The sequence below is a fragment of the Agelaius phoeniceus genome, chromosome 3 (assembly GCF_051311805.1).
Source record: "Agelaius phoeniceus isolate bAgePho1 chromosome 3, bAgePho1.hap1, whole genome shotgun sequence".
NCBI classification, from domain to species: domain Eukaryota; kingdom Metazoa; phylum Chordata; class Aves; order Passeriformes; family Icteridae; genus Agelaius; species Agelaius phoeniceus.
The window spans coordinates 100,618,105-100,639,627 of record NC_135267.1 but is presented as its reverse complement, the minus strand read 5'-3'; positions in this window follow the sequence as shown (position 1 = coordinate 100,639,627).

Genomic DNA, 21,523 nt, shown 5'->3' with positions numbered 1-21,523 from the left:
CAAGTGACGAGTCCCATATTCGCTCAAAGTAAAAGTTTTTAAAGGTATCTATGAAAAAATAAAAAAGGCGGGAGGAGAAGTAAAAAAGCCTTTTTTTTGTTTATTTGTTTTTCTGATGCAGTTGCTGGTGACTGGTATGGGGAGCATTATGGCTTTTGAATCTACTCCCTTGTTTAGTCACAAGCTTAATGCTTTGGAGGCATCTAGGTAGAGAAGGGAATCTTTTGGTATCCTCATAAGCAAGACAACTAAAACTAAAGATTACCTGCAGTTAGCAGCAAAGAAAAGGAGGGATTCAAAATAAAAACAATATGATGACTGCAAATTATTTGTACCTGCTTTCCCGAGGAAAGGCAGTAGAAATAAACTTACAAATGCTGAATGTCATAGTTTCTCATTTTTTTAGCACATAGTGTTTCCACTTGTAACTTTTCCCTGGGGTCTTGAAGAATTATAATTGAATTTGGGGCTGTAGCAAGAATATACAGTACTTCTGTGTTTTAATATCCATTGACTTTTATATGGCAGTTTGATAAAATGTTTGAATGCGGGAAAAATGTAGGTATTCTTTATGGAAGACTAAACAGCTGGCAGAGAATAACTGAGGGCTGGAAAAGAGCTGGCTTACATGTTTGAGAGCTGTTCTAGTGTGCTTATCCGGCTGTTGAAGAGCAGTATTTCAGACAAGGTTTCTCTCTCCATCATTGTTGGACTGATATGCCTAGAAATACATTGCACAAGAAATGGCACCAACCTGTGTCCCTAACTGAAGTAGTTTAATTAATTATCACAGCCAGAATGTATCTCATCTTCCTGTTCTTACTAGTTCTTTAGGACTTCTTCATCCTTGCCTGTGTGATTAGAGTCCCAGCCACAGAGCTGTACGTATTCTGCAATCTTGAAAACTTTATTTATTTATCTGTCTTGCCCACTATATGATCTGAATATCTATCTGCATCTTAGAAACAGAAAGGAGGAAGAAATAAGAAAGGATTGCATACCAGTCTCACACCAGAGACCTACCCACATCCAAAGTTGCTCATAATTTTTGTGTTAGCTTACATTTCTTTCAGCCTTCTTGTTCTGCACCCAGGGGTAAAGTATCCTTTGCTATGTAGATAGGGTTGTAATTTTCATTCTTTCTTGGAGGCAAAAATGCTTCCTCCTTGTCTATCTCTGGAGGAATCTTTCAGAAAAGGGGAAAGGAAAAAAGAGAGAGAGAATAACAGAATGTTTTATGTTGAGCTGGGTCTGAGCTGTGAAGTACATGTAATAGTCCCAAACCTCCCACAGTCTGGGGACTGAACACTCTGCTTTGTGCCAGGATGCCTGGTTTCTTATGGGGGCAGTGTGATATGAGATGGAAGTATGAGCAGGGAGGCCAAACCCGGGAGAGGAATTAAAGTTCTAGCCTGGACATGGGTGTGAAGGAAGGTGTGTGTGTGTGTGTCCCCACAATAATCTGTTAATAGCTGGGGCTCTGCCTGCAAACTCTGAACTCACATTTGGCTTCCCAGTGTTGTCTGGGTTTGCTGTGTCCCCCTGCTGCATGGAAGCAGCTGGGTGCACAAGTGGATTTACACCTGGGCAGCAGGAAGACTTGTTCTCATAATTAACCTACCTTGGCACCAATTGGGAGTGACTTCCAAGCCAGGCTGCAGGGTCTGGGGCTCTGCCTCAGCACTCACTGTGGGGGCAGACTGGGCTGAGGGAGAGAAAATCTGAACACACTGAGCAGAGTCTCTCTGTGGTTTTGGGTCCCAAAGAATTAGTGCCTTTTAAAAATAGAAAACAGATTTCTTCTTACTCAGGAAAAGAATAGAGGCTCCTGAAGATTTCCATGGGAACAAATTCTAGTATTTTTAATTCGTAAAGCAGTGGCATGTTATGCCTTTATACAATTTTAAGGGTCTTTGGGGTTTTTTGTTTGTTGTTTTTCTTAGTTGAAGGGGAGTGACCAGCTTTCTCTGACCTTACTGCTGGCTCAAACCAGCAAACTTTGCACAAAGTTTGTGAAGTGTCTGTTTTTAGCTGGAAGTGGCTATCTTCCTCCTCCCTATCCCACTGCTGTCCTTTGCCTGGGATGTAGCTGAGCCAGGATCCCAGCCTCCTTCCCAACTGTAAGCAGGTCCATATGCAACGAGGAGAGCTCCTGCCCATACCTGGATGTGTGGGCACTCAGTTGAAATGGAGCTGCATCCCAGCTCCACCTGATGCAGTGCCCCACTGCCAGAAGGCACCTGGCTGCTGCCCAGGGCAGCTGAAACTCTTCTTAGCTGGAAGTCACTTTCTATGCCAGACAGCAGGGTTTTGACTCTCAGTAGGAAAGGGAATGGGGGACTCTTTTTGCAAGCAGCCAAGCCAGGTAATATCTGTCCAGACACAAACACAGGCAGGTGCTGATTTTCTTCTTGGGGGAGTTTCAGGCAAAGCTTTGGTTGCAGGAGCATGTCTGTAAACTGCTGACATGCAGTTATGTAAGCAAGACCTGCATCTCGGCTTGTTGGAGTCCAGAGTGCATATAGCCAGACTTGAGGTTTGAAATGGGCCTTGATCAAGGCTCTGACTAGTCCTTCCCAGCAAGGATGTGCTCTCTGCTGAGAGAAAGCTTATTCAACAAGGTTGGCAGGACAACAGAGTGCTGACATATCCATTAAAATTAGTGAGATGTCCTTCCCTCTGCTTCTGCTGCTGGCCTGATGTTTGTGAGCTGTCTTTGTCAGGAGCACCATAGGGATAGGCAAATCAGTGCTTCATATTAAGAAAGATGTCACATAAAGCAAGAAATCTTATGAGGTCATTGCATATGCATTCTTTTGCTTTCTTTTAAGCATCATGGTCTAGGAATGGTACTCCCCAGTTTAGTGCTCCTACTGAGAATCTCCAAATCATGAGCCTCTTGCTCTCTCCTATTTAGCTTCCCTCTACAGTGGGATGGAAAGGAGAATTGGAGGCTCAAAAGGTAAAGCTCACATATTGAGATAAGAACAATTTATTGGAAACAACAATGAGATAAGAAAATAAGTAGCAACAGTAATAATGACAGAGGGCACAAGAAAGAGGTGAACAATTGCCAAGGAAACCCTCTGATAGCAGACAACACCCAACTGCTCCCTCTCAATGCTACGCCAACTGGAAGAGGCCTCTTCTCCCTGGAAGAGACTCGCTTTCCCTCAGCCCTGGCAGTGACATGAACTGGTATAGAATAACCTCTGGGTCCTGGCCATACCTGGCTTACCCTCTCCAGGTTACTGCAAAAATTAACCCTGTCCTGGCTGGAAACAGGACAATATGTAGGACTAGGAGAGAGGCAGGCATTATTAACCCATACCCAGATAGGAGTGGTGGGAGTAAAGAGCAGTAATTTTGCTGTCTGCTACTCTTTCCTAAACATTTAAGTGAGATGATGGCTTGTGGTACCCAGCCTCAGTGCTCTGTTGGGATGTATGCTTTCCTAATCAACTGCAGGCATTTTTCACTTGTGCAGGGTCCCTGTTTCTGTAACCTCTGTATTTTGTGCATGCAGTGGCATGGAGCTTCCTGGCTTCTTTCAGAGATGCATTAACCCAGGAGTGCTCTCAGTCGTTACAGCTCAGCATGTGGGTATTGATTGCTGCCACCTGTCCCTGAGCCAACGTGGATGAAAGCAGGTTGAAGAGGGCAGTGCTCTTGTGAACCAGCCTGGGTGACATTCTGGCTCTGTGACATCAAGCTTGTCCTGTAAGAAGTGGTCTTCTGCTCTTTTACATTATTTTGTAGCATGTTGCCATGCTAGTTTTATGCAGGAAACACTGACTAAGGTACCCCTAGTCATGTTCCCTTCTCTGTGTGATTGACTGTGTGCGGAAGCACTGTCACAGAAATGTGTGTGTATTTATGTGTACATGTACCCATATAGGGGTGTGTCATCCTGGCTTGCATAAAAGCTGGATTCCTGCAGGCTTCTGTCCTGGTCATGTGATTTTCCTTTTGCAATATCACTGATGGGTGGGATCTTTTTCTCCTCTTATCTGCATATGCTGCCTATCCCTTTTCCTGGGGAATTGGGCAGTGGTGGTGGGGGTTCAGCATCTTTGGATATAAGATCAGAAAGGGAATCCTCCTCAGTTGCTGACTTGCTGAAGCTGGTTACATGCTGAGCCAGTAAGTTTTGCTCTTCACCTTGGCTGACTTCAGAGGTCAGTAACTTGGGGCCAGATGATTGCCTGGGATGTCACATGCCGTTCCTGTAGCTTGTGGAAAATTTAATTTTACTGTTAAAACATTTCATTGATAGTAGCACAACTTTTTTTCAGTCAAACAGGATGCTTTTACAAGAGCAGGGCTTTTTAAAGCCATGCAGCTTTTTCTTTGACTTTTAGGAAGTGCCCACTGTGCAGGCTCAGTGTTTGTAGAGCAGGTTGGCCTGTACATGGATGCAGGAGGTCAGGTGCTAATGGAATCAGCTGGAGCTTCATGTGGGTTCCCTGTGTCACTTGGCCCAGCTGGTCTTTAAGAGATGTTTTGGAAGACCTTGCAGCAAGGAAGAATGATAACTGTGCTTAGACAGCATGGGCAGGTAAGCCCAGTGTCTACAGTTTAGGTGTAAGTGGGAGATTTCTAGCAGAATAATGCTGTGGCCAGACAGTCTGCTGACATCAAAATATTTCTGCAAAAATGGGGCTTTTTACTACAATCTCCCAGAGCTAAAAGCACTGTGAGGCCTTCTTGGTTTTTCTGCCTGGTCTTATATCAGTGTCAGGCTGCATTGGTAGAGTTCAGAGTGGAAGCTGAGCTGCCCTGAGAGCTTGGATATTAGGCCCACAGCCTCTGCTTTTAACTGATGTTTTTAAAAATGTGAGGGTTTTCTTTTTGCATGTATGTGGGTTTCTTTGCTTTTTTGGGAGGGGTTTTGATTTGTTTTTAAAAAAAAATTTTCCAGATCATTAGAGAAGGAGAATCTTACAGCTCAACACAACCTAAAGCTGAAGAAATCTAGACAGATCCTCTGACTCCTTTCTTCCATATCAGTTTGAAAGGTTTGGTTATATTTGACTTCTTCTCATGGAAGTCATCCCTAGAGATGGCACAAATAGCCTTAAATGTTACCAGATCAGCCATATAAAGGTCACTGTCTTCTACAGCCTGGCACCTTTTCTGGGCCTCTAAGGCTCCCATTTGTGCTGGAGCTTTCCAGCGTATCTGGGATGAGATGGTCTCCAGCCCCAGCCCAACTTACAGCCTCACAGGTGAGGGACAAGGATTCAGCTATCCTGGTCTGCAGCAGTGAATTTAAAAACCAGACAAAATCTTTTGGCAAAACTAATTTTCTTCTGAAAGTGTTCTCCATTACACTTACCCCCCTCGTTTTTATAATGGAATGCACACAACAGTACGCATATTGACTTATGTTTTCAGTCAATATCAAGATTTATTGTCCCCTGAGTTAAATGAATCACAATATTGACCTCATTGTAAGCCAATACTGGCTTAATGTATTTTTTTAGAGTATTCTGTATTCATTTTTAGTAATAGGGCCCATACAGTAGTCTATAATATTCATTTGTATTCTCCCTCTTGCTCTTTCCCCTTTTTTTTTATTTCCTTGTCTGTGTCTGTTGATGGCTATCACAGCAGTAGACACTGGATTCATTTAATGAATGAGAAATAAAGATGTCCAATAGCTGGTGTATCTCCATTATAGAGATGGAATGAGTCATTTCCACAATCAGCTAGCCTTTAGCTTGGGCCAGGAAAAACAAGGTGAAGTGCCTCTAGCAGGCACTGATATAGAAACAATAGCCAAGTATTACTTGTATCTTACCTCTTCTTTCTTTCCTTCTTTTTCTTTCTCTTTTTTTTTCCTTTCTTTTTTTCCCTTTTGTTTCTGCATTTAAATTTTCCACAGGAGGGGAAAACCCAGTATTTCTTTAATATTGAATTCCATTTATCTCCATAAATTGGTTATGGTATACAATCTAAAGGACTCAGCTGTTTTTAAAATAGGTTTATTCCTTTTCCTTTAAGATTATTTCAGATTATTTCCACACAGTATAGGCGAGTTATAAGAAGACTCATTTTGCAGACTTCAGTGAGAGCTGCACATTTGCAGTGCATCGTTTCAGATGTGGAATGTTGAACAAAGAAATTAAATTTATATGTATCACCTAAATTATTTCAGATTCATGGTTCAGCAAAGAGTTCAGATCCTAATCAAATATGTAGTTTGCATGGGCACTACACCTTTTCTCAATAATAATATGGCAGTTCTATTTACAATGCTTGACTAGATTTTGTAATAATGCTTTTACTGAAATTTACCCTTTGTTTTTCTGCTGCCGTCTTGGCTGCCCTTAAGATATGTGCACTCTTAGAGCAAAGATAATGATTGCAAGTAACTTTTCTTGAGAGAAAGGGTGAGAGAATGAAATCAGGGCTCCTGTTAAATATTCCTACCTCTCAGACTTTTCCAGTGACTACTACATGCTGATACATGGGCAAGTAGATCTGTATTCTGTGTGAAAAGGAACAGTTTGAATATCAAGGTCATGAGAAATTATCTGAAAAGCTGCTTTTCTAGAATTGCTACAGCTATCACCTCATCAACATCCACTGCCTATACTGCAGCATGAAGGAGAAAAACACCAGTAGATGATGTAGGGGTGGAAGAAGAGAAATAATACATTATTGGAGCTGAGCCCAGGGTGGGAAAAGGTGAAGGAGCATTCTTCTTTCATGTGCTGGTCCTGGCCAAGAAAGGAGGAAGCCTTGAAATACCTTTTTTTTTTTTTGCTCTGGACTGTGCAACAGTCCATGAATGGACTTCAGGGTGTTCTACAATATAATACCCTATAAATTAAGACTGTAGAGGCAAGCAATAAGCACTCTTTCCCCGTTTTGTTTTTTTGCAGTGGACTGCAGTTACCCCACTTGTCCCTGAGCAGAGCCTGACTCTGTGAGAATTTGGGTGACTGTCCCAGTTGTGGGTGACTGTCCAGTGGAATGTCAGCAGCCACACTGAATTAGTCCTGAGCTAGAGCTGGGCCACAAAAAGCTCCACTTCAGTCTTGTCTGAGCGCTTAACTGACACACAGTGTGTGTTCTAGGATTGAGATTTTTAGAAAGCAATGGAGAAGCATCAGTTTCCTTATTCTTGGGGTATTGCCACTGGTGGATGCAGGCATAGGATTTTTCCTGTGTCCCGACATAAAACACCTGCAGAGCTGGGCATGCAAACACTCCAACCTGTGTGAGCAAATCAGTCACGTGTGTTCCCCTGAACAACATTTCTCTGATGGGCAGTGTGGATTTGCAGATGTGCCCCCTGAAGAAAGCCCAGCTGAAGTCCCTCCAGGGCCTTTGAAGGAGACCCAGATCTTTGCTTAGCCCACATTCACAGGAGCTCCTTCACAACTTCTCTGTTAGCATCATCTCAGCTCACCGTCTGCTTGAGTATTCGAATCTCTTGCTTTATTTTTTTCTTTTCTTCCCAGAAACCTTCACTGCTTATGCAGCCTCAGGAATGTCAGGACTCAGAAGGAAATTTTTTAAATCTAATTATAAACTTGTATTTATATTTTCACCCTGCAGTTTTCAAGGTGGTGCCTGAAGCCTCCTTAGGGTAGGGAATATTGGTAGGGTGGTGAGAGTGTGTGTGTGTCTGTGTATGCTCTTGGGAGAGGAGATCTGGGGTGCTGGAGAAACATCAGGCAACAGGAGAATTACTTGGGGTTTTGTTTTTCTGCACTGAGGGTTGCTATCTTGTGCTGAATGGTTCTGTGCTGAACTCAGAGGTCAAATTCTGTAACTGATGTTTTGTTTGGCTCTTTTTTTTTGTTATGTTTTTGATGACAAAGAAAAAATTCCTGCTTTGAAAACAGCATTGTGCCTTATCTTGGTCCATTATTCAGAATAGGTTTAAGTTCTCATGTTCAGTGATTTCCACTGGTATTACGCACCTCCAAACCTGCTTCATGCCCTGATGGTGGTGGTTGTATATATATTTTTTTAAAGATCTGTGATTTTGTTTGTTATTGGAACATGCTCTCTGTGTGCATCTGAAGATCTGAAAAAAAGGACAAAATTGTTTCCTAGTATAGGAGTTTCTCCCTTTTCCAGTGCTTGTTAGGAGGAAGTGGGAAACCCAGAGGGGAAAACAGTCACCCTCAAAGCAGTTTTACATTCCTCTCAGACTTTTATCACTTTAACTTTCTCTTTTTTTTCTGCTTGTCTAAAATTCTTATTCTGATATTGTTGGTGCTGTAAGATCACTGCTTCTGGGGAATTTTGATGCTGAAAATATGTGGCTAGGGAATACATGAGAAACTGTTATTTGTAAGGTTAACTTCCTGCTGGAAAAATCTTGCCATCTTGCCATTCCAGTGTCTTTTCTGCTTGAAGAGCTCCAGCTCCCTGGGCAGCTACCCTTTTTTTGGCATGCATTCTTATCTGGAAACAAGTAATCCAGAAAATAGCCAAAGGATGATGTTTTACCCTCTAAATCCTTCCTCTCTTCTGGAAATACAGCTTCCTTTCTCCTTGGTTGAGTGAGTGAAAATGGAGAGAGGAAGTAGATACAAATGAGATATGAAGTTCCTCTGTTTGTTTCTAATGTTTTGGGGTTTTTTTCGGGGGAGACAGAAACCTCAAAGTCCCCAGCAATAAGGAAAGGGAACAGAGGAATTACATAGGAAGGGAAAAAGGAATTGCTTGGAGATGACTGCCCCACTTACGTGTTGAGGGTGAGACGCCAGCTGTGTAAATCATTTTGGCAGAACTTCCTGATTTCAGAGTTAGAAAGGAATTCTTCCTCTCCCTCAAAGCTTGAAAACTGCAAGGTGAAAATATAAATACAGGTTTATAATTAGATTTAAAACATTTCCTTCTGAGTCCTGACATTCCTGAGGCTGCACGAGCAGTGAAGGATTTCTGGGAAGGAAAGAAAAAACCAAAGTGAGTGAGAAACTCGAATACTCAAGCAAACAGTGAGCTGAGATGATGCTAACAGAGAAGCTGTGAAGGAGCACACAAGAGAGGGCACAGAGAACTGGGATTGTGTATACTACAGCAAAGAGAGTAGATCTCTTTTAGCTGTACATAATTGGGACAGGAAGGCAACTAGGTGCCAAAAAAGGCAAAATGCTGGGCATGTAAATGCAGTTTTCTGTCCAGAGGTGCGTCTTTGAAAAATCCCTGGCTTGTTCAAACTTTGATGTCATCAATCAGATATTAGCACCAGGTAATTAAATGATAAAATAGAAAGAGAAAGTCCAATGAAAGCTTTCTTTTTCTTAATGAGGATGAACTTAACACTCTCAGAAGCTGTTTTCAGGGAGAAGAATTACATTTGATATCTGGTCAATAGTGCATTTGCTTATTAATAGAGTGAATGATTTAAAATTAAACAAATGACCATTCAGATATTTATTAGTAGGCATGATAATGCCTGTAGTACTAATACAGTGCTTAATTTATTAAAAAAAAATAACTTTCTCATACTTTGTAATGCTTCCTGGTAGATGTTGCTCTGCTGGGAGAAGGAATAGCAAAAGAAGTAAAGTGGTTACAGCCCCATCCTTTTTATACATTGCCTGCTCGGACAGACCAAAATGCCCCCTTTTTTTTTACATTTTTTTTTTTGTACTATACCACCATCCATGTATTGGGGGGAAAATCCTGATTTTTAATATTAAGAAGGGATTTGTAGAGAGGAAACTAATAGAAGGCAAAACCAGCCAAAACCATCAGTTCTTCTAGGAGTGGGATTCCTCAGAATAAAAACACTCTGTGGTTTTGGGGATTGCTGAACTGAAGTGAGTTCAAAAAGGCAAATACCTGTCTCCCACGGGCTGAGTTAAGCTTTGGGGGGTTAATGTGCAGCTGATGGCAAGCTGAGAGGGGAGGGGGCCCAGGGTGCTGGGCAGTGATTCGAGGGCATACAAAGCTCTTTGCAATTTTGAGATCCTTGAACAATGCTGGCTCATCCCTGCTTGGCTGGCATTGGAGGTTTGCTGGAAACAAATGCTCAGGAAGCACTTGGGAGTGTCCTGTGCATCAGAGGTAGGAGTGCACGGCAGCAAAAGTAGTATGAAGGAGTTAAGTGGAAAGCTTTTCAGTGGAGATGCCGGGCTGAACAGAGCTGTGACACAAGATGTGAGTCTGTTAGAGGAGATAATATCACGGGAGCTGGGTCATACAAAAAAGCATCATTCTCTCCTTTGCCCTGACCACGCTGAGTCCTGGCTCCCCTCGGTGCCTCTGCTGTGATGTTTAGAAGCCCCAGGATGGGCTTTCCCCTCCTGCGGAACCTGACCGACCCTTTCAGCAAGCACCGTGGAAGGAGTTAAGGATGCGAGTTCAGCCTGAAGCTCGGTTTCCTGGCTTATGTTGGTTGTTGCCAAAATCTTAATGTTGTTTTAATGCATTTTTGTGTTCATGAATCCATTTTCCAGAGCTGCGGATTGCACACACTAACCCTTTTTATGTGACTAAAAGCCAGCTGTAGTATCCTTGAAGAATCAAATGCTCTCATAGCTCTGGAAATTGCTCTGGGTGTGCATGCATGTTTATTTGTGCGTCAGCTCTTTTAATCTTTCTACTGAAAACCTAATATACTGTAACTGGGACATTTTCAAAAAAGAGAACACTTCAAAACAATTCTAAATATAAATTAAATCCATTTCCAAATGGCTTGTTAAAAAATGCAGATGGTTTATATTTATTATATAATTTTTTTGTTTTATCACCTTGCAAAATTTTACAGCATAGAATCTTATTTAACACGAAGGCATTTTAAGCAGCAATATTAGACAGCTGTATGTGCGTCATACTAAGATTTTTACAGGTTATTAAAGTTGGTTCTGATGTAACCTGGTGTTTTGAGCAGCATAGATTAGGCATTTTCCAATTTTGTAATTTTAAGTAGGTGTGCCTTTTTTTTCCCCCTCCCAAAATAGCCTTTTAGTCCTTGATTCCAATTGTTCTCAAGGTGTAAGGAAATTCAGGCCAGACTGATTGAGAAATGCTCTCTGAGCTTATATGAATAACAAAGAGTGGCCCAGATATTATCTCAGCTGAAATTAGGGGTAATTATACTCTATAGCAAATTATATACATAGTTAAAACAAATAACAAAGCACAGTGTTCATATTCTGGTGATTAATTCTTTTTCCCCCAAGTTCTGTTTGCCTTTACAATTTTTCCATTGCAATCAACATGAGAATATTGCTGGGTAGCAGCAGCACCTGAATAAGTGCCAGCCTGATTTGTTGTTTTTTTTTCCCTTCTCAGCCTCCAACAGGCACAAGCAGGTTTAATGTTAACTCGACTCAACTCCAGCTCCTCTGCTGGTTCTCACACCCTCCAGGTCAGAGCTAAATCCCCTATTAATTAAACAGAAATTATATCCGAAATAAATCACTTGGCACAAGAAACCCACGGTGGAATTTTTTGAAAGATGTTTGCAATAATTAAACATTCTGTGACTGGTGACATTTTAAATAACTCTTAAAATACCAACCTGTGTTGATATTTAAAATAGGCTCTTCAGTGGAAAGGCAGTGATCCCATTGAGCAAATAAGATAAACCACGTCATCGTATAAGAAGGGAAAAAAGACAATCATTCAATAGCAGCAAAAACCTACCAAATATTTTTCTTATGGCAAGAGTCTTAAAAGTGCTTGGAAGACACAGTTTGGGGGTGATTATGTCAATGCTTGTGAAGGAGGAGCTGATAAACCTTCAGTATCTGTGCATTCATTTCTGGTTGTTGAAGGGTATGGAGTGAGTTTCCTAGCTCATGGGCACCGGTATAGGTAGAGAAGGGCTCAGGGATTTTGGCTGGTCTCTTAGGGTTTTGCTATCTGTTTGTCACCTCCTGCACTGCACCTTTCCTCCTGACCTGGCAATTTCAGGGGCATTTTGTGCAATCAAGCAGAAGCCCAAGTATTTCGTCAGAGTCCCCAGGCAATGTGCCACTTGGGCTGATGGGAGCTCACAGCAGTGCTGCTGCACACTTGCACAGGCTTGCCTCACCCTCTGCCCACTGGCTTTGGAAAACATACAAACAAAATAATACCTCACCACCACCAAAAAATCCTACAATGGTTCCCCTTTCCCAGAGCATGTGGGGAAGATTAAGAGTGAATCTTGCCTAAATGCAGGAAGAGAGGAGGTGGGGGAATGGTGGTGTAGGAAGAAGAGACATTGTGTATTTCAGTGGTAGTTGACTGCTCTTTGTAGCCAGTTGGAACACCTCTGTGCAATGCTTCTTGCAGGCTGGAGAGAGGGAGAGGTTTGGGTGCCTTGCTGAGTTGGGGATCGGCGAAGGTGAATTGGGTTTTGCACTTCCCTCTTGTGCTCATGGCCTGAGTGACTGTGGCCACCAGCTGGGAGGAGGCAGAGGAGAGTGGCCATGCCCTCTGCCTTGAGAAGGTAGGGAGTTTGTTCAGAGCTGGGCAGACCTAGGGACCCCTCCAGACCTGTCCTTCCCCTGCCCTGGTCTCTGTGAGGTCTGGCAGTCTTAGAGCAGGCAGGGGTGCCTTGAGGTTAAGTGCAAAACCAGGACGGGGATCCTGGTCTTCCTGTGGGAAGTGCAGGATCTCACACTGGTCTACTGCTATACTTTCATTAAATGTGCAGTGGGTTATGTAGAAGTAGATTGTACCTATACAGTGACTGAAGATTGTCACACAGTATAGCTGTACTCTAATTTCCTCAAGATGTCTCATGTTTGGCCTCTTTTCCAATCAAACTGTCACTGCTGCGTATTGCTCTCCATCTAGGTGGACCATGCCCTTCAGCTGTAATCTCTGTCTAAAAAAGGACCCTGTGTGCAGCCTAACCTACTTTCTCAAGGAAAAGTCAGGAAATCCTGTTTGTCTTGGTTTTTTTTTGTTGTTTGTTTTTTTTTTTTTTTTTTTTTTTTTTACTGCATTTTACATTCCACCTGGGTTTTACAGCAGGCAACTTCAGTGAGAGGCACGGGAACCAAGAGACTTGGCATGCCTTTACTTGAGGAAAAATTGTCTTTCCTACTGCTGCAGCAGTCTGGCTCCATGTCTGGAGCTTCCTTGTGTTTTGCTGGAGCTTCTCCCCTGGCTGCTCACAGGGAGTGCAGCTGAGGAGGGTGCATGGCCAAGGAACCCGGGCAGCATGGTGCTCATTTGGAACAGCTGGGTGGCAGCTCAGACCTATGGCTCATACCTGCAGGTTGGATTTATGAGTGTTTGGGAAAACACAGTTATTCTACTACCAAAACCATGGCATTGCCAGTCTAATCCTGTTTTCTCCTTGAAGGATTAGTTTATAAGACTGGGACAAATCTTTCTGGGGGAAGAAGAGGAGGAGTAAGCAAACACAACTGTCATTTGGAACAGGAATTAAGAAGATGAAATGTGAAGAAATGTTGACTTAGACTAATCTAATCGCCAAACTGTAGTTCAGGGATGTGAATTATGAAGCAGAGGCTTGGACTACAGAAAACACCTGGACAGGTAAAATACAATGGTTCCTGTCTGTGCTGGTCAGTGCATGTCCTCCTCCTGATTTAAGGCCTGAAGGTCTGACGGTCAACATCTTGTGACTGTGGTTACAATAGTGCTCAACAGCTGTGGCACCACTGCTCCAAGCCTCTGATGGTCTGGGGGAGTTTTCAGGTCCAGCTCTGCCACTCGTGCTGAAACCTAGTCGTGATGCTCCTCCTGCCAGGGAAGGTGGGCTGGGGACAGTCGGTGGCTTGCATGTACCAAAGCGGTTTCTTAGTGTTTAATAATTGGTAGATATAAATTATCTCTTGTCCCAGTTGCTCGATGCTTTTAGGTGGGCGTTGGGAGCTGTAGGCCGAGTGACGGCGCGGTGGTTTATTCCTCCTTGTTATTAATTATTCGGGAAGCGCTGGTTCGGCTTGCACTGTGAGCCCCACGGCGGAGAGCGGCGGGGCGCGGGCGCGTCGGAGCCGGGGCTCGAACCCGCGGCCCGAACCCGCGGCCCCGCGGCGCGCCGCTGCGGCGGGTGGCCGGCAGAGGGCGCCGGGCCCCCAGGCACGGGGGGAGCGCGGCGGGGCTGCCCCGCTGCGGCCCGAGCGCCCCGGACACCGCCTCCTTCTCCCCCTGCGCCCCCTTCGCACGGGCACGGCGCAGGAAAAGCGAGGGAAGGGTAGGGGTGGTGTGGGGAGAATAAAATAAAGTTTAAAAAAATCTAGGAAAAAAAAAAATTCTCAGTTTTAGCCAGACCAAACTTCTTCCCCCGTGGAAGGGTCGCCCCCCGCGAGGAGCGGTGCGGGGACTGCTCCAGCACGAGGCCGTGGGACTGTAGGGCTATCCGCGTGTGCAGAAACTCATCCTCCTGACGTTCGCTACGAGCCCACGCAGGGAGCGCTCACCATCCTATATATTCGTTGGACCAGGTTTTTGGCACGTTGGGGCGCTTTAAACTTGAGCGGATTCATGTACAAATCAATTCGGAATTGGGAAACCATCACTTCCCTTATGTATACATCTCTCCTGCCTTACCAGTTTTCCAGCTGGGAAGGCTGGCAGGCAGACGGCTTTGGAGGTGGCTGCCAATGCTGATTCATGACCCAACCCACACAGGATATTAATATGGTACCGTAGGAACATTTTGCCTCAAAGACAATGAATGTGTAGTTTCTGTGATGCAAGTGGAGGTCAGTGTGATGCTCCTCTCTTGCCAGTAAGTTATACAATAAGTTTATAACTGTAGTTGTTGGACAGAGCCAAAACCTCAGAACTGCTTTCAGAGCCAGTTTTTTACCCCATTTGGTTTACTGTGAGCCCCTGGTTCTTCGCCAGCTGTAGGCATACTATAAATTGATTTTATTCTGCCATTTTAGAAGGCACTGCAGGTTTAAGAATATTTTTTCCAGTTGTCACGTTTCTAAATATGCTGTCTTTTATTTTTGCCATATTCAATGCCAAAAAGCACAGCTTAGGAATGTAGGAATATAGGAATTGCCACAACAGTCCATCTTGTCAGTCTCCTGTCTCTGTTGGCTGCTGGTGCCAGATGCAAATTCTTGAAGGAATTACGTAAAAGAAGTTGTCCTAAAATAAAAAATACTGAGGTGTGGTGGGAGGGTAGGAAAATAAAAGTTGCAGGAGAGACTGGGTAGAAAGCCTTTTTATTTATTCATTCCATCTACTTACAAATTTGTTTTACAGGACTTTAAGCTGATTTTCATTTTTCCTTCTTTTGCTTACTTGCCCTCAACTGTGCCACATATGAGAGGTAGCAAAAACAGAACAGGGAGTTTCTTACTTTCTGTTTAAGGAGGAGGGAGCTTACTTTCTCTGTTGGGAGGGCACATAAAAGGCTTCAAAATGTGCCAATGATTTGTCAAAGACCATCGGAAGATGCAGCAAATCATTTAGCAGAGGCAACAGCGAGGATGCCTTGTGGAGCACAGTGCTGGGAAGCAGGATATGCTGAATATATTTACAGCAAGTTCATCTAGCCTGTCTAATGGCTAGTCGTTGTTTGAAGTGCTTGCATGAAAGCACAGCACTGTGTGAGTGCTAGAAAATTCAATGGTACAAGGGAGTTATTTAGCTTATGCCCTTGAGATTAATCACAGGCTCAGTAACTTAACTCCAGAGCAATCTCTTCTGCTCTAATGTGACTAACTCAGATAGCAGCTGAACAGCCAAGGGCTGGGCACTTTGCAAAAATCATAATGTCAGATATTTTTGATGTGGAGTGGAATCCCCAGTTTGCAAAGTGCAGCTTTGCAGCCAGCAGAGCAGCAGGATCTGCTCCCCGCCTCAGTTAAGGCGCTGGAAAACAGTGTTCCTTGTCACCCTCGGGAGCCTGCCGGGCTTCAGTGGTGATGAGGCACAGGAGGGAGAGAGCTGGAGGAGGCACAAATCTCAGGGACACTACTGTGAGGTGTGAACGCTCCCGCTGATGTCTGTGGAATCATTTTCCATGCTGCAAATTAGAGTGAAATATCCTCCAGGTGTTCAGTGTCGAGGATTGTGATCTGATCTTTTAGTGGGTTCATTAGCTGGATGAAGGGGACTCTTACGGCATTTCCTGATGCTATCATGAGCTGGGAGCTTACTGGAGTCTTCAGACCAGCATTCAGTGTGAAAGAAAACAGAAAATGCAGTGGATTAGAAGAGGCTTGTGTATAAAAGTTACTAACCCTACGATGGATCATATTCATAAAGGATTTTAGGGATCAACATATTCTTCGCTCGAGAATCTTTCCATCCTCACTGATAAGTGTACTGAATGAAGGACATCATTAATTTAAATGAATGTCTTGTGCTTATGTCTGAAGCTTTTCCTTGTTCACTAGCACGGAAAAGAAATACTTTTTTCTTCTCTTTATTCCAACTCTGTGTGGCGTGGTCCACCAACATACCAAGAGAGATTTTTTCCATACACATGTACCCCCAAAATGTTGCCCTAAATGATCAAGAGGAGAAAAAATAAAAAGGACATTCCATAGACATAAAATATGTAATTAAAATGATGAATTATTGTAAGATAGAATATTAGCCTTTTGACATTTTAATCTGAGCAGGAGAGAGTGAGAGAGTGCATTTGGAGCCGCTCAATTAAATTTAGAATTTTTTCCCCTCCATTGTTATGAATAAATAGAAAGATTCTGTAGCAGTCTGCGGAATTATTAATTGCAAGTACTGTAGAAGGTGCATGCACCGTATCATGAAATGGAGTATCATTGTTAGTGACTATATTTCTTGGTAATTAAGGCCCAGACTAATGATGCAAGTTTTCTTCAGCATGATTTTCATCTGATTATGAGGCTGCTTCATTAAGAGCACTCAGACTAACGAGCTGTAGCTGTAATAAAGTAATTTTCTGTCTTGTGCTCTGATTGATAAAGAGTTTCTATAGCTAAAAGGAATTGAAAATATAATTATAATTAGAAATGGTTGAATAAAGTTATTACAGGATTGCTGAAGGGTAGTGCAATTGACACCATAATGTTTTTTGGAAGTGTGCATCTTAAAATTAGACTTTATAAAAGGAAGGGGGAAAGAAAAACAACCCACAACCCCAAACCTTCTGTGCTAATAAATGGGCAGAATGTTGCTGCTTCCATAAAATGAACTGTTAGATTAAAGTAAAATGAGGTTTTCCCACATTGTTCAGAACAAGAAAAACATATGCAGGAAGAATGCTGTTGCCTTTCTTCCCAGCATTCCTCTTAAGTGAAGTAAAGCTTATGAAAGTGCTTTTTACTCCATTTATAAAAAATTTTGTGCTGCCATATGTTGCAAAAAAGATCTTTTTGATTAAGCTGATGTGTTTTGAAGTATACGGTATAATTTCGGTGTTTCCCTTTAAAAACGTGCAAAGAGTTATGTGAGTCTTTTCTATGTATTGGTATACAGTAACTGGTGTTTTTTAATACATGTTTTTGAACAGAGAGATTTTCCTTTCTTTCTGTCTTTTTAAAAATCTCCTTGCATTGGCCAATATCAAAATATAACTGGGTCAAATACAAGGTCTTTCTTTTTTTTCTCTAGGGGAAGCAAATCAACTTTTTATCTCAGAAACCTTATTCTTTTTTATGATGTTCATATTATAAACAGCACAAACTCTGTTAGAGCAATCCTTTGTGTGTATGTCATAGGATATATATGCTGTATTGATAGAAAAAACTATAATAAGGGTTTTATTTAGAATTAGCTGGTGCACTTTAGTACTCAGAAGTTGTTTGACTTATTTAATTTGGAGGCTTTCTGTATTGCTGTATCTCCCTCTTTGGAAGTCATGCATATATTTTAAGGCTACAGTTATGCACATTTGGTTATGTAAATCTTTCCCATGCAGACTCCAAGGAACTTTATTGTATTGGATTGAAACAAACAGTAGATCATCTAGAGGTATATTTATGCTAATTAACTTAAAGCTAGCATTTTGCATTGATTGCTCAGTCATAATGCTTTTTGGAGATTTTTAGAATTTTTGGAAATCATTCTTAACACATTATATGGTGATAAAAGTGTGTTATTGGAATACCATTAGCAGGAATAAAAAAGAGCCGAATTTTATTGGTTGTTCATTGAAAATGTTAGCTGTGATTAGTTACATAATCCTACATTAACCTGTAAATTAAAATTCCTTGGTGCAATTTGATGGCTGATTTAATTTTGTCTTTCTTTGTTTGCCGCAGGCTAATTCCATTATGAATTCTTTATACAGCCCTTTCCCTCAATGATTAGCAGCTTCTACTCAAGTTCTGATTACTATTGTACACTTAGCACTACATAAAGCTGGGGATTAATATTCCCCTGAAGAATTGTTGCTATGGATCTGCTCTATTCCTTCTAAGAGATGTTTCTGCAGCTTCAATTGTCCATAAATTATGATCTCTAGTGAATTATCAGTGGGAGTGAACTAAGCTTAACAAGCTGAAGAGAGCACTCTAGTTCTGAAAGAAAAAGGGAGAGAGAGATAAAAAGATTCTCTATTATTAATTGCAAGGTTTCCATAATACAGAAGTGGTGATACTTTCCCTATCTTCATTCCTGTGAGCATGTAAGAAATCAGGGTGAGTCAGAAATACTGAAGTCCTAACCCCCTCCAGCACTTAGAGATAAAACCTACAGGAGGATCTTAATTATGTGGAGACAGAGGTGGAAAAACCTGCCCTATCATCCTGGGGTTTAAGTTTGAATTTTGGCTCTTCTCATTTCTGTGTCACCATCTCTGTGCTCCTGGTATAGTTTTCAGCCTGTCGATAGCACTATTGGTAGCCTGGTTCAACTGCCTTTAAAATATAGTTGGGATTAATAGGGGATTTAATTGCAGATGTCTGAGGAGCTTTCATATTTGGAGAGGTTTTATTAAGAGACAGCTATTCCAGTTCAAGTTTGTGAGCACATTGCTGTGCTCCCATCTGTTCCCCTTTGTTAGGGCTTTAAAGTCATATTTCTCCTACTGATTCATGGTTGTTTTCCTTCTCCTCCCTTGAAAAATCTGTCTTGAAGGCTGCACTGCAGCATTGTTCTTTCTTGCCGGGTATGTTCGATTTTCCTAACTGAGATGATCATGTCCTTCTGCCTTCCAGCCCCAGCCAAGCCCCCTCTTGCTCAAACTTTAGGCTGCAGGTTGTCAGGATTAAAGACTGCAGCAGTGTGCCTCATTTTCAGGGAAGTCCTTGGGGGGGCACAAAGCTGGCTCTGAGCCGTAGTGCCAGGCTCCTCCTCCCAAGGTTAGGGAGGCGGTGACTGGGCATCACTGCCCAGTGGAAGCAGAGCTGCCTTGCCTTTACTAGGGCACTGATCAGAACATCTTTGGCTATTCCATGCCAAAGGGAACACAAATCTCCAGTTCGGTTAGACTGACGGTGTGTTTTAGGTTGTCTTGAGACCTTTAGGAATTAAAAAAAAAAATATTTATGCTAAAACCACTGTTGGATTGCATCTGCTAAGCTACCTCATGCATTGTGGTACATTATCTGTAGTGGTAAATGATATTTAGTTGCACACAATGTTTGAGGGCCCCTGTAACTTTAGGAGTTACTTGTGCTTTCTTGAGGCCTGTCTGATAAACCTCCCCTAGGCCAACAGAGCAGATTAGGTGCTGGAGCTGACAGTGTTTCAGACCTATTCTAAGAGAAGAAAAAACAACTTTTAACATGTGACTAATAGATGGTGTTTTTTTCATCTCCCTTTTCAAAGCTCCTCTTGATAATATTCAGCAAAATCTGTATGTGTTTTAAATTAAAACCAGCAGCTGAGTCCAACTGGTGTTTTGTGCTTGGAGCTAGTGATGGAAAGAGCAAAGGTGACTTAGTTGGGTTACTGGATCTGAATTCTCTGGTCTGCTTAGTCCACTTTGTGCTGCCTACTGAAACTGCTGGAGATGCCCATCAAACAATTCACTGTGGAACCACACTGTGACCTCTTAGCCTGTAGCACAACCACCAGGATATGGTGTATACTGAGGAGTTTTGACTATCCCCAAATGCTAGAGGTGGACTAGGAACATTGAGGAGTAGTTAGGGTGGTCCCTGCAGAAGGGCAAAATTCTTGATTTTTAAAATTTTTGTTTCTTGCTCACCTGTGTGTTCTCTGCAGTACTCAAAAACTCATTGTAATGGACAATTTGACCTTATAGTATCTGTTCTCTCATGTTCAAACTAACAGACTATTCTTGAAGAAGCTGTTCTTTTTCTTCCCAAACCACTCTCTTGTCTTCATAGCCTCCTTTTTCAGTGCCATCCTCAATTTAGTAGAGAGCTGTTGAAATTTTACCCCCTTTGCTAGGATTTTGACCTTCCTAGTGTTATTTGAGTGTTTTGGAGCTCTGTTGTGAAAAATAATGTCTCGCATACTTGCCTCCTGTGTTCCCTTCATGATTTTAAATTTGCTATGTCTCCTTTAGATAGCTATTTTCCACCCTGAAGATTACTGCCTTCCTACTCTGAGTGTCTCCTCCTGTGGTCAGGAGCTGGTTTTCCTTCTTTGCTCCTTCCCCATTCTGTTGGGCTCTTTTCCAGGTGCAGCAGTTCGAACTATCTGCAGTCCTCCAGACATGGATGTGTTGGGTGTTTGTCATAATGACATTTTTCTTCAGTTTATTGGCATTTTATTGTCCAGTCACCTAGTGCTGAACGAGTCCTTGTGGGCTTTGGGTGGGGTCGTCCTAATATTTGCCCTCTTGTGCAGACAAAGATATTTCTGTTAATCCTTCTATGTTGACAGTGAAGGCAAAAGGTAAAAAGTTCCTTTATGTGAGTGTTTGTCACTCCTGTTAATTGATGCTAAGGTTGTCCTAGTAAGGGTCTTAGCTTAAGCCTCAGGCACAATCATGTCAGTGAGTGAGTTACTGACATCAGTGCCATACTAGGTGTGGTGGCCATTTCTTCTTTTCTTTTCCTTTAATTTGGCAATGGAAATCATAATTCTCCTGACTTCTCTGTTTTCCAGCTGAGATCCTAGTTCTAGGCTCATCTCTAGCACTCACCTTACACATCAAGGAAATCAAATATCAAAGAAATGAAGCAGTAATTCTCTTGCTCTTTTTTGGGGTTGGGTCTAGCTGTGACTGAAGCTGGCTTTGCTTCAGTATGAATTCAGTAAGATTTTTAGTATGATCCAGATCTGTAGAATAGATGAAATATTGGTCTGCACTTTTTTTCAGTTCAAGTTTATTTCTCCAGCAGGGACAAACATCTTAAGTTCTCTGCTCGATTCTCTCCAGCCATCTCCCTTTGAGTGCCTGATGTCTCTCCAATGCTACTAGTGCCTCTCTCCTCTCCCTGAAGTGCTGGTTTCTCTCTCTCTCTGCTCTGCTGTATTCAGCTGGACTAAAAGTGGTGAGAGAGGGCAGCAGAGATCCTTTTTAATAGTGTATCTGCCTCAGCTATGAAAAGGAGAGCTCCTAGAGGCGTTTGTAGCAGCCTGGTGCAGAGCTGAGGATGATGCCAGTGGAATTCCAAGTGAGGAAACACAAGGCAGAGATGCTCATGTGTACCTGCGAAGCCAAGCCAGCACAAAGCTTGATCAGTCCTGAATAAAGGAAAGGCCTCAGAACTGTACTGCT